This window comes from Pogona vitticeps, chromosome 4 (assembly GCF_051106095.1).
Source record: "Pogona vitticeps strain Pit_001003342236 chromosome 4, PviZW2.1, whole genome shotgun sequence".
Lineage (NCBI taxonomy): Eukaryota > Metazoa > Chordata > Lepidosauria > Squamata > Agamidae > Pogona > Pogona vitticeps.
Window position 1 is genome coordinate 35,008,928 of NC_135786.1, and position 12,801 is coordinate 35,021,728.

Here is a 12,801-nt window from a genome sequence, read left to right on the forward strand (position 1 = left end):
CTGTTCCAACATGAATTATAGATATTAATGGATGATGCCGATTTACATAAAGTTTCCATCTTAATAGGCACCAAAACTGCAACCAGAGCAACAAAACCACTTATGGTAAATGGGGTATAGTAAACAACCCATCATAGTCTTAAAAATATCATGTACTGAAAGGCTGATAATATAATAATTACACACTATCCTCATCATGACCTCCATCATGCAAAGAAATTTACATTACTTTATCAGGAGTACATAAGTGAGAGAAAAACATGTCTGGGCTGGATGGCAAAATGGTTGGGAAAGCACTCAAGTGCAACGTGGCCTAAATATTTTAGATACATCTTATGACCCTTGGAAAGAGCAGATTCAGCATTCTAGTTTTGCATATAGTGCACAAAGATCTATGGCAGCTTCTTGCTTGTTGTGCAAGGTGCAGAAGAGCAGGCACGAAATCAAGCACTCTTTAAGCCTACACATTTATTTAGGAATAAGCCCACGAAGAACTCAAAAAGGACGTCTTGTTAAATTGAAGATCAAACTACATGGTATGCTTGGCACGTTTTTAAAAGAGGTGCTAAAAGACATCATTTTCTTAGAGCATATGATTTCCCTCAGCCATACAGTTTGCATTTAGTGTGCTCTGTTTTGTGATTTAATCTGAAAGTATGGTTGCTAAAGCATCTGTCCCTGAGGAAATCAAATTATAGGAAGGAAAAAGGACAAAAGCAGGAAATAAACTATCTATCTATCTATCTATCTATCTATCTATCTATCTATCTATCTATCTATCTATCTATCTATCTATCTATCTATCTATCTATCTATCTATCTATCTATCTATCTATCTATCTATCTATCTAATCTATCTATCTATCTATCTATCTATCTATACCCTGCCCATCTGTCCTAAAAGGCCACAACAGTCCTCCTCATGTCTAATTTGACCCATACATAGACTCAGATGATATGCACTGGTGATTTTAATGAAGAGAAGCAAACATGTGCAATAAATCACTCTCAGAAAAAGCAGTGAGTCTTTAAAAGGGACGTGGTAGCATTGCAGGTTAAACTGCAGAAGCCTGTGTGCTGCAAGGTCAGAAGACCAGCCATCGTAAGATCGAATCCATGCGACGGAGTGAGCTACCGTCACTTATCCCAGCTCCTACCAACCTAGCAGTTCGAAAGCATGTAAATGTGAGTAGATAAATAGGGACCACCTCGGTGGGAAGGTAATGGCATTCCGCGTCTAGTCGCACTGGCCATATGACCACGGAAACTGTCTTCAGACAAAACGCTGGCTCTATGGCTTGGAAACGGGGATGAGACATGACTGGACTAAATGTCAAGGGGAACCTTTACCTTTAAAATTGCATATTTTTTTACAGAATGATCCCCCATTAAAATTAATAAAAGGATGTTTCAAAATCTCACCATCACATGTTTTAACTTTTTGCAGGGGATGTTTCTGTGTTCAATATCTCCTCACTGAGCTGTTGGCTGTTGAGCTACCTGAAATGTCTTGATGCTTAAAAAGAAAAATCATTATGTAGAGGCCAGAAATTTCATTTTCTCTAACTTATAGTTAATGCTCCTCAGCTTCATATGGATTACATCTGGCTGCAACAGCAAGAGCTATGCTATGTTGGCTTGATCCTCTCACAATAAGCCTACCAGCCCATTTCAGATTATTTATTCACAAATCATAGCATTGCCAAATGGCCAGGGGGGAAAAAAAGAAAGAACCAGCCTAGCATAGACTGGCGTGTTCCTTTGCCTTTAACAAAAGCTTAAGGAAAGTTTTTCAGGTCATCAAGATAAAAAAGGACCAATTGCTAATTGATGCCATTTAAACTGCAATGAAAGGGACAACCAGGTGATCAAAATCCAACAAGTCTCCATCAGTCACCAATTTCTTCTGGAGGGTTTTTTTAAAAATATGGATGCAACTATCAGTGACAAAATAATGTAATATTTAATAATGCAGGTTAAGGCCTCCTTTCATTTCCTCAAAATTGCAGGGTCCTGATTAAAGAACACCCCATGTGGGTAGGCAAAGCTTAAATTTCTGCTCATAAATTCTGGCTGGTGAGAACACAGGGGAGGGCTTTTGCAATGGTTAGATTACTATTTTGAATACTTTCTCCTTGGTCTTGTCCTTCTATCAGCAGTCAACAGACCATTGGTTACTGCCTGTTGCATAAGGTGTGTGTTCTCATTTTAATGGCAGGTACTCTGTTTCTTCTTTTTGTTTTCAAATGGTTTTTAAACTTTGTTGATTTTATGTTTGTTTTAATGTGGAAGGAATGCTACCGGTCTCTTTTCCCAGGCACAGTTTATGGCCTGTATAACTTGATTATCTGAAGGATCGTATTTTCCTATATAAGACCACATGGACTTTATTCTCTGCTGGAGAGGCACTTCCCACAATCCCACCACCCTCAGAGGCCTGTCTTGTGGAGATTCAAGAAGCCTTCTTGTTGTCTGCACCCTCACTCTGGAATTTATTACTAAGAGAGGCTGGATTTGTCCCCTCCCTGCTCTACCTCTGGTGGCAGGCCTCAGGTAATTAAGAGCCTGCAATTATAAGCTCTTAGCTGATGCACTGGTTTTCGGTTTTAAGCTAAATTCTTATTACAATATTTAATTAAGTGATTTCAAATATTTTCATTATAATTGCATTTTAATTATATAATTGCATTTAATTCTATTTTAATGGTTTTGAGTTTATTATATTTTAATTTTCTGTTTTAAACATTTCTTGATGCTGCCTTGGGCCTCTTGTCTGGGAGAAAGACCATAAAATGGCATTAAATATATCAATACATAACGGAATAGTGTTTTTAGTAGCATAGATTTTTATTGTGGATTTTTTAGCCATAACTGTTTTAAAATTCATGTTACAGGCTGCCCTTAGTCCTGCAAAGGAAAAAGGTGAGATGTGAATCAAACCACACTAAACTGAGCAATAAATAAAATTTGAAGGGGATGAGATTGCCTAGTGCTCACAGGTAGCTGTGTAGGAGATGCAGGGGATAAATCAGAGCCCCAAATATGCAGAGGTCTAACTGCGTTCAAACAATGGCAACACAGATATGTTCTTCAGATCTCCATGCTGGAAGATCACAGCATTTAGACACTAGGCAAGCTGGGGCAGCATGCAGCACTGAGTTGTTACCTCAACAGAACACCCATGAGAGGAAATAAGATGGCAGCAGGAGCCAACGCTTCAATCAAATGATATTCTTCCACTCCTTAGGAAGGTCATTCCCCTGTAAAGGTGCCTAGAAGTTACAGTTACACCATAAAATAGACAAAGCAGACACTTGTTAAGTTAGGATCAGTGTGTAACTTAACTGTACCTTTGTTGTTGGAAAAACTAATTAAAAGACATGTGTTATTTGTAACGTGTTGATCCAATGTAAAACAAAAAGAGTGATCACAATAAAGCACAGTAGCACCTGTAAGAACAACATATTTATTAGTCTTAAAAGTACCATAATGTTTTTGTACTTCTTTTTGCCATACATGCTGAAGCAGACTAAGATGGTTGTCTTTCTGAAAACTGTCTCATATTTTTCAGCCGCCAGGCCGTGTAACTGGCCTTAGGGACTTGGTTGATAGTATTGAATTTGGATTTGACCATCTGCATGCCTAGACTGGCTTTTAGACCATTTTTAAAAGAACCAAATCTATTTTTTCATATTTTGAGAAAAGAGAATTAATCTTTTTCTCATATAAATGTATAATACTTATTAGTTATGTTGTGTCTATTTCACATATTTTCTGATCTGAGTATTTCCATATATTCCTCTTTTTTTCAAAAATCTATTTAGTATCTCTTCTGTAATGTTACTGCTTTGCACCCCAAGCTCTTAATCCAGCAGCTTGAAAGAAATAAGCATCTTTTGCTTCGAAGCTATCTGGTCCTCCTGCTTTGTTTTCTGGTCACATACCTTGTGTGTTTCAAAAATACTTTAGTCAACTTTTAGAATTCAATAACTGAGTTTGATAGAGAAATTACTGTTCCAGTGTATGGCAAATGACAATGGTCTAGAACATTGTTAAATTTAAGTCTTGAAAATGAACTTTAATAAAATGTGCTCCAATAATGTACTGTGACAGCTTTTAGAGAAATCAACTTCAATACTCTGATTCTCCTAGGAATGCAGCGAGATATACTCAAGCAGCCTTGAGCCACGGAATAAGCAAGCAGACAGCTTTATGATAAATGGTCCTAGAAACCTAAATTACAACTGCACCAAATGAACAATATGTCCAAATTATTTGGTGGCTTTTTTTGTTGTTGCAGAGAAAGCTGGCAGGAATGCAGTGTGCTGTCATGTTTGTCTACAAACCGACAGTGACATCTAGTGGGCAAATACCCAGTCAAGAAACCAGAGCCTTAGTTGTAGAGGCTACTGCAGGCTAGATGCCTCTCCTCTGAAGAACAGAGTGGATACATAAAAGAACAGGAGAACGTCAAGATTGCTGATCAGAAATGGAATGAGTTAGTACTTGGGAATTAGTACCATTCAGCATGTGGATTGCAGAAAGTGGTGCTCCTATTTCTTCATCTTCTCCACCAACTCACATTTTCTCAGTACTGGCTTGCTTGCTTATTTATTGATTGATTTATATTTATTTTGTCAAAAAACAAATAAATGTGACGTAACAAACTATCACAAGAGGAGGATATCCTGGAAAGCTTCTCTGAGTAGCTGAGTTTTTCCCAGCTTTCTGAATGCTAGGAGGGAAGGGTCCTGGCGTACTTCCACTGGTAGGGCATTCTACAGGATTGCAGCCACCAACAAGAAGGCCCTGTTCCTAGTCGCCGATCCACAACATCACTGCTTGGGACAAGCAGGTGGCACGATAATACACATCCACCTGAAGACATGGGCTGTGGTCCATGAAGGCTTATGCAGAATTAAACCTTATTAGTCCTAAAGATGTCACAGGACTCTTTGTTGGTTTACAAATCTCTTGTTATTCCACTTCTGCTGGACATCATCATTGCTACCTTGACTTTGGATGAGGTAAGTCTCAATGATATTGTGTTGTATCCAAACCAGTCAACCAGCTTCTTGGCCCATTAAGTCCCCCCCCCTCCATTTATATTACCTTGAAGAATCGCCAGTAGGAGTCTGTCCTTTTGATTTCTCCTTGCCTGATGAATGCATTCTAGTTTTCTATGCATTTCATGATTTCTTGATCTTTATTCATTTGTTTTAGCATTTCTTTCTTGTTCTAAGAAATTTTGTAAATCCAAAACATTTGTAGTATCCTGCAATAAATCCAGATTTCAAATCCTTTTATCTTTTTTATGTGCTGAAGTCCAGAATTCCGCAACATAAAAGAGAACCGTGAATACGTAACACTATTCTCAAAATCAAATTTAAGTTTCTTAAGAAAGCTGCTCTGAGCCACCTCTATTTTCATTCATTCAACAAAGTTCTGAAGTATTGGTATTTGGCAATGCATTCCACATGTTCATTTTGGATTATTAATTGCATTTCTTGAAATGCTTGCTTTCTATTGATTTTCTTAACAATCATTTTTAGACCATTCATCGACTTTACTGAGTAGCGTTTGCAGACCATTTAACTAGTAATACTAGTTAATGCATATCAGATCCTGTTGATAAATTCTCCATTGACAGTGACACAATTTTTTGAATCCACAATTGGTTGTCTAAAAATATTTTCTGAGTACAAATTAACAATGTTGGTGAGTATATATATCCTTGTCACACACCTCTTTATATAGCTGTATGATCCCTTTGTGATCTTCAGCTTTCAGTGAAGCAGCTGGTTACCATTAAGAGTTGTCAATTATTCCTATCTTTTGAATCAAGACCTTTAGCAACGTCATCAGCTTGCTGTGTTTACCTTTGTGAAACATGTTCAATGGACAATGCAGCAAGCATACATATCCACCTACAATTTATATGAAGCAGAGTGAGACACTTCTGGCAGCCACTTCTGGCAATATTGTTGTGGTGTCCTGAAAGGACAGCAAATTGCTGATGTTTTGTCTTCATTGGGTTTGTACTGCTAGAGATAGGGAGAGGAGCTTCTGCGATATTCTGCCTCGTGTGGTAAAAATAGCTTAGCTAGCTGTGGGTATTGTGCATTTTGACCTGAGTGTGTGGGGGCTATCATTTGTAGCCCTGCCAGAGTCAGCAACATACTTTCAGGCTATTCTTGTATGTGGTACTTTACACCACAGATACATCAAGGGCACATGGAGACAGCAATCCCCTCACAGTCTTGGGAACCTGACTGAACAAAAAGAGTGGCCACTGCCTCTGAATCAAACAGGAAGCCTAATACGCCTTCGAAATCCCATCCTGGGGTCTACTGAATCTACATCATAATGTGGGGGTGGAGATAGGAGGATCCACATATATAGTCCCTGATAGACAGATAATACATGTGGCCTCTTGTGAGAGGGAGTCCAAAGTCTGGGAGGAGCAACAGAGAAGGCTGTCTCCCATGTCCACACCAAATGCACCTGTGAAGAAGGCTGGACCAAGGGAAAGGCCTCTCCTGAATTATCTTAACACCTGAGCAGGCTCAAAGGGAGATGTAGCTTGGGCCAAAACCATTTATGGCTTTACAGGTCAGAAGAAACATAAGAAACTGGTACATCCACTGGTATCAGAAATCAGAATGAGAGAACAAGTCTCGGGTTGTAGAAAAAGATTTGTGTGTGTGGTTTTAAAATGCTCAATTCATTTCATTGCACAGTCTTCTTCAGGAGTAAGATCTGAAACTTCACTAGCTCATTTGGTCTGTACCAGCTTGGTGTCATCATAGCCAGATCCAACATCTCCAAAAATAGGCACAGCTGGTGCACTAGCTCTAGTTGTGCAAAGGCACTCCAGGCCAATGTTCAAAGATGCCCCAAACTGTGCGCCTCTTTTTTCAGAGGGAGTGCAACCCCATTCAACACAGGCTGCATCGTATTCCCTGATGTGCCTTTTGACTGACCAGGAGCACCTCTGCCTTGTCTGGATTAAGTTTCAGTTTATTCCTCCTCATCCAGTCCATTACTGACATCAGACACTGATCTAGAGCCAAAATAGCCTCCTCGGATTTAGATGGCAAGGAGAGATAGTCTTGGGTATCATCCGCATACTGGCAGTGTCGGGGGTGACACTGAACCCCAAAACTGCAGACAACCTCTCCCAGTGATTTCATCATTCATCAATGGCAGGTATACTAGAGCAGATGGTGAAAGGAAAAGTAAGCATGTGAGGATGCCACATAAGTCACTATAGCAAGGCTGCTGTGACTTGGGCAGGGGCTCAACAGACAGTAGAACAGTCCTATGGAACCAGCTCCAAGATGTGCATATTTTCACCAGCAGCATAGTTGCTCGGCATGGACCTTGCAAGGATGGAACAATTGGAGTGACTCAGTAGCTTAGAGTTTTGAATAAAAAATGGCTCAGATTCAAGTGACTTGGTGTGAGATGTCAATATGATGTTTCATTTGTGTATTATATACAGTACATAAGAATGTAATTCTCTCAAAATGTGTTATTCACATTTGTTATCCAGCCATAGTGACAACATGGGTTCTTTACAGCATGCGTTGATTTATAATTTCTACAGGCGTCCATGCAGAGAGAAGGCAAAAAGCAGTTGCTCTGATTACCTTTAGGAGACTGTCCAATAAATTATCATTGTCCACAAACAAATGAAATAAGAGAGTTTCTTTGGAAAACATTATGAATACATTTATTACTGAAACTGCTGAATGCTTAGCCACCTTTAGCTTATGTGCCCCAGTCATATTTGTGGTTTACTGTTGTTATAAAGTACAATAACTACCTTTTATAGTATCCGTGTTTTAACAGAATAATAAACACCACAGTACAACATTGTACTATTTATAATTTTAAAAGTATATAAAACTGAAAAATCTTAACAGCTGAAAATCCAATAATAAATGGGAAGCTACCATCTTTCTACAAAAGGTATTACTAACTTGCTTGCTTTCCCTCTCTGAAACAAATCTTAGCTGTAGTGCACAAAGAGTCTTCCATCTTCCACAAGCATTCTATAATTTTTATTGTAAGCAATTACCACTTGTTGGGTTTTTTAAAAAAAAGAAACTTCAACTATATATACAATTGCAATGCTCATTTTAACAATACTAAATAAAACATGTCAGATTATTTATTTCTTATTTAGCTCATTAAACGAATGCATCTACACGTAAGCCACAATCATCATGACCTGCTTTTCATTCTTGAACCTATCCGCCCCTTAAAAACAGCTATGGGAGCTCCACAGAGGGGCACGATATTTATAGTTCATTTGTTCTATGTGGTGTGTCATACGTATCTTGCTTCCACTCTAGGATCAGAGAGTAAGAAGAAAACCCCTTCTGTAGATTTTCAGAGAACCCTGAACAGCTTCTGCCAGAGCCAAGTTGTTCTTTTGAACAACTGTGACGGCAGCTTGCCTGCTACATTTGCTGCTCCTCTGCCCCAATGGACTGCGGCCTGCTGAGGGCCATCTAGTTGCAGGATGAAGCCCCATGCTTCCAGTTGTGAGTTTCTACTTGTCACCTCCTGGCTCCCATCCCACCCACAAATGTGCAACTCCTGCCTGGGGTCGTCGTTGTTTAGTCATTTAGTCGTTTCCGACTCTTCGTGACCCCATGGACCAGAGCACGCCAGGCCCTCCTATCTTCCACTGTGTCCCGAAGTTGTGTCAGATTCATTCTGGTAGCTTCGATGACACTGTCCAACCATCTCATCCTCTGCCGTCCCCTTCTCCTCTTGCCTTCTCACTTTCCCAATATCTGGGTCTTTTCCAGGGAGTCTTCTCTTCTCATGAGATGGCCAAAGTATTGGAACCTCAGCTTCAGGATCTGTCCTTCCAGTGAGCACTCAGGCTTGATTTCCTTTAGAATTGATAGGTTTGTTCTCCTTGCAGTCCAGGGGACTCTCAAGAGCCTCCTCCAGCACCACAGTTCAAAACCATCAATTATTCGGCGCTCAGCTTTCTTTATGGTCCAGCTCTCACTTCCATACATCACTACAGGGAAAACCATAGCTTTGACTATGCGGACTTTTGTTGACAAGGTGATGTCTCTGCTTTTTAAGATGCTGTCAAGGTTTGTCATCTCTTTCCTCCCAAGAAGAAGGCGTCTTTTAATTTTGTGGCTGCTGTCTCCATCTGCAGTGATCATGAAGCCCAAGAAAGTAAAATCTGTCACTGCCTCCATATCTTCCCCTTCTATTTCCCAGGAGGTGATGGGACCAGTGGCCATGATCTTAGTTTTTTTTTTTTTTTATGTTCAGCTTCAGACTGTTTTTTGCACTCTCCTCTTTCACCCTCATTACAAGGTTCCTTAATTCCTCCTCACTTTCTGCCATCAGAATGGAATCATCTGTATATCGGAGGTTGTTGATCTTTCTTCCAGCAATCTTAATTCCGGTTTGGGATTCCTCCAGTCCAGCCTTTCGCATGATGTATTCTGCATATAAGTTGAATAAGCAGGGGGACAATATAGAGCCTTGTCCTACTCCTTTCCCAATTTTGAACCAATCAGTTGTTCCATATCCAGTTCTAACTGTTGCTTCCTGTCCCACATATAGGTTTCTCAGGAGATAGATAAGGTGGTGAGGCACTTCACCTCACTTAAAGAAATGGACTTGCCATAGTTTGCTGTGGTCCACAATGTCAAAGGCTTTTGCATAGTCAATGAAGCAGAAGTAGATGTTTTTCTGGAACTCTCTGGCTTTCTCTATAATCCAGCGCATGTTAGCAATTTGGTCTCTAGTTCCTCTGCTCCTTCGGAATCCAGCTTGTATTTCTGGGAGTTCTCGGTCCACATACTACTGAAGCCTACCTTGTAGGATTTTGAGCATAACCTTGCTAGCGTGTGAAATGAGTGCAATTGTACGGTTGTTGGAGCATTCTTTGGCACTGCCCTTCTTTGGGATTGGGATGTAGACCGATCTTTTCCAGTCCTCTGGCCACTATTGAGTTTTCCAAACTTGCTGGCATATTGAATGTAGCACTTTAACAGTGTCATCTTTAAGATTTTAAATAATTCAACTGGAATGCCATCACCTCCACTGGCCTTGTTGTTAGCCAGGCTTTCTAAGGCCCACTTGACTTCACTCTCCAGGATGTCTGGCTCTAGGTCAGCAACCACATTATCTGGGTTGTCCGGGACATCCAGATCTTTCTGGCATAATTCCTCTGTGTATTCTTGCCACCTCTTCTTGATGTCTTCTGCTTCTGTTAGTTTGTCTTTTATCATGCCTGGGGTAGAGGTGTATAAAAACTGAGATTCTCCGAAAGAAGGTTCGCTGAAGAGGGTGGTCCCTTTGGGGGAAATGAAAGTGCCAGAGACTTGGCTCAAGAAAAAGGACTGAGCTTACTGTTTATTTTCCTGTCTAGTTTGTTTTAATTGTTTCTCACAACTGAAATCATTACCTGCTGGGGGACTGACCAAGTGGATAAGAGGAATGTTAAATGCCTCCTTGCTGCAAGGTAGGCTGTTGGCATGCTTAAAAGACGCACTTGTGAAACTGCTATTGAAAAAGCCATCCTTCAACCCCTCTATATTAGATAATCACTGGTCATTTTTGAGGAAGGAATTAGAATGGGTGGTTGCTTCCCAGTTCCACTGATTCCTGGATGAAACAGGTTACCTAGATACATTTCAATCAAGTTTCAAGGCTGGATACAGGATAGAGACAGCTTTATTCACCTTGGTGGATGACCTACACTGGGAACTAGTGTATAAATAAATATAATAAATATATCCCTATTGATTCTGCTGGAACTTTCAGCGGCTTCCAGTACCGTCAACTATGATATCTTTCTGAACCATCTGTTTGGGATGGTTATGCAGTGGCTCCAGTCCTTCCTGGAAGGCCAAGCTCAGAAGAAAGTGGTGTTGAGTTCCTGTTTGATCCCTTGGAGTTCTGTTTTGCTCCCCGTAGCTATTTCATAAATATACTGTATTAAACCTCTGGGAGAGGTTGTCCAGAGTTTTGGAGTAGAGTGTCACTAGTACACTGATGACACCCAACCAACATTCCCTTTAAGCTGCACAACTGTGCAGCTGCACAGTGCTGCCTCAGTGCCGCAGAGTCAAACAAGTGTTGCCCATTTGCTTCCAGTGGCAACTGGTACCCCGCGCACGCGGGCTGGGGCCCCCACTCAGCACTAGCAGAAAATTAAAGGGAACATTGCATCCAACTCTATCTCTTTCCCAACAGCTATTACTGTTCTAAACCAATGTCAGGGTTGGTGATAGACTAGATAAGGGCAAACAAATAGATACTTAATCCAGACAAGACAGAAGTGTTCCTGGTCAATCATGAGGCAAATCATGGAATACAGGTTCAAACTGTGCTGATTGGAGTTATACTCTCCCAGAAAATCCAAGTATGTGGTTTGTAGTACTCCTTGACTCATCAGGTCTCAGCTGTTTCCAGGAATAAATCAAGACTAGAGAAGCGATAACCTAGTTACACTGGAACCAATGCTCGAATTGGCAAATTGTGCTCTTCCAGATCTTTTTTGGAGATAACTCTTGTCAGCACCAGCTAGGATAGACAATGGTGCATTGCAGTCCAACAAGATCTGGAGGGTCACAATTATCATTGTGGCCTACATAAGAATGGCCAAAAGAATATCTTCTAAAGGTAAAGGTAAAAGTTCCCCTTGACATTTAGTGTGTTTCCCTGAAAATAAGACAGGGTCTTATATTAATTATTGCTCCAAAAATCACATTAGGGCTTATTTTCAGGGGATGTTTTATTTATTTATTTTCATGTACAACAATCTACATTTATTCAAATACAGTCATGTCATCTTCTTCTGGTTGCTGCACAATGTTGGAGGGCGGGTATTCACTTAACTGAGGCTTATTTTGGGGGGCAGGGCTTATATTATGAGCATCCTAAAAATCATACTAGGGCTTATTTTCAGGTTAGGTCTTATTTTGGGGAAAACAGGGTACTTATGGCAGATCAGTGAACTGAACTTGATGTAGGAGTGGTCAGATGAGTGGGAATGGAATGGGTATGACTGGTTTCTAGGGAGAGAAGAGAATGCAGATAGAATAAAGGTATAATTGTTAATAATAAGCAGTTGTAGAAGGAAAGAAGTGAAAAAGAGGTTGCCGTGAGAGTTATCACTGTAATATTGCATCTTCTGTAAGAACCTATGCACGTGCCAAACTTTGTTGTTGTTACGGCTTTTTTCTGTCACACTCTTATATTGTAAAATAACGTGTTTCTGTTTTAAGGGAAATTCTGACGAGTACTGTTGTGGATTTTAAAAAGAACTCAATTGGGACAGACATAGTACAGTTATGCATTAATCAATGAGTACTGTATTCTCCTTCACACCCAAAGAAGGCGGGAAGTAAAACTTGAGGGAGGAGCTGAAGTTTTAGAAGAATTTTCTAAGGCCAAAATGGAAAGTTCTGATTCTGAAGCATTCTGGACTTCACCAGAGCTCACCCAGTTTTGAGGCTCAAGCTACTGTGTTTTGCTCATCAAGCTCAAATGTGCATCTCAATAAGTCAAAGAAATATAAGCATGTTACTTATTCTGACATGTTAATAATGGTCTCCCTCAACAAGGTTTATATATTGGTGACAGTGTATTGTACTAGAGTTCTCAGTTCTGCCTTTTCCAATGCTGTGGCAATAGGGATGGAGCAGGCACCAAGACAGGCTAGCTATTTTTATCCATCCTATCTTGAAGTCCATGAAAGAAATTGCCAGTCTTTGCAATCCTCCCTTCCCAATGTTGTTTGATAATCCA

At 40.2% G+C, this 12,801-nt stretch overlaps 1 long non-coding RNA gene across 1 annotated transcript; it reads left to right on the forward strand.

The window, feature by feature from the left end:
• Positions 1-965: 965 nt before the first annotated feature.
• Positions 966-5,380, forward strand: LOC144589150 (uncharacterized). The gene is made up of 2 exons (XR_013545064.1): positions 966-2,553; positions 4,301-5,380. It is a non-coding gene; the product is annotated as an uncharacterized LOC144589150 (long non-coding RNA).
• The last annotated feature ends 7,421 nt before the right edge of the window (positions 5,381-12,801 follow it).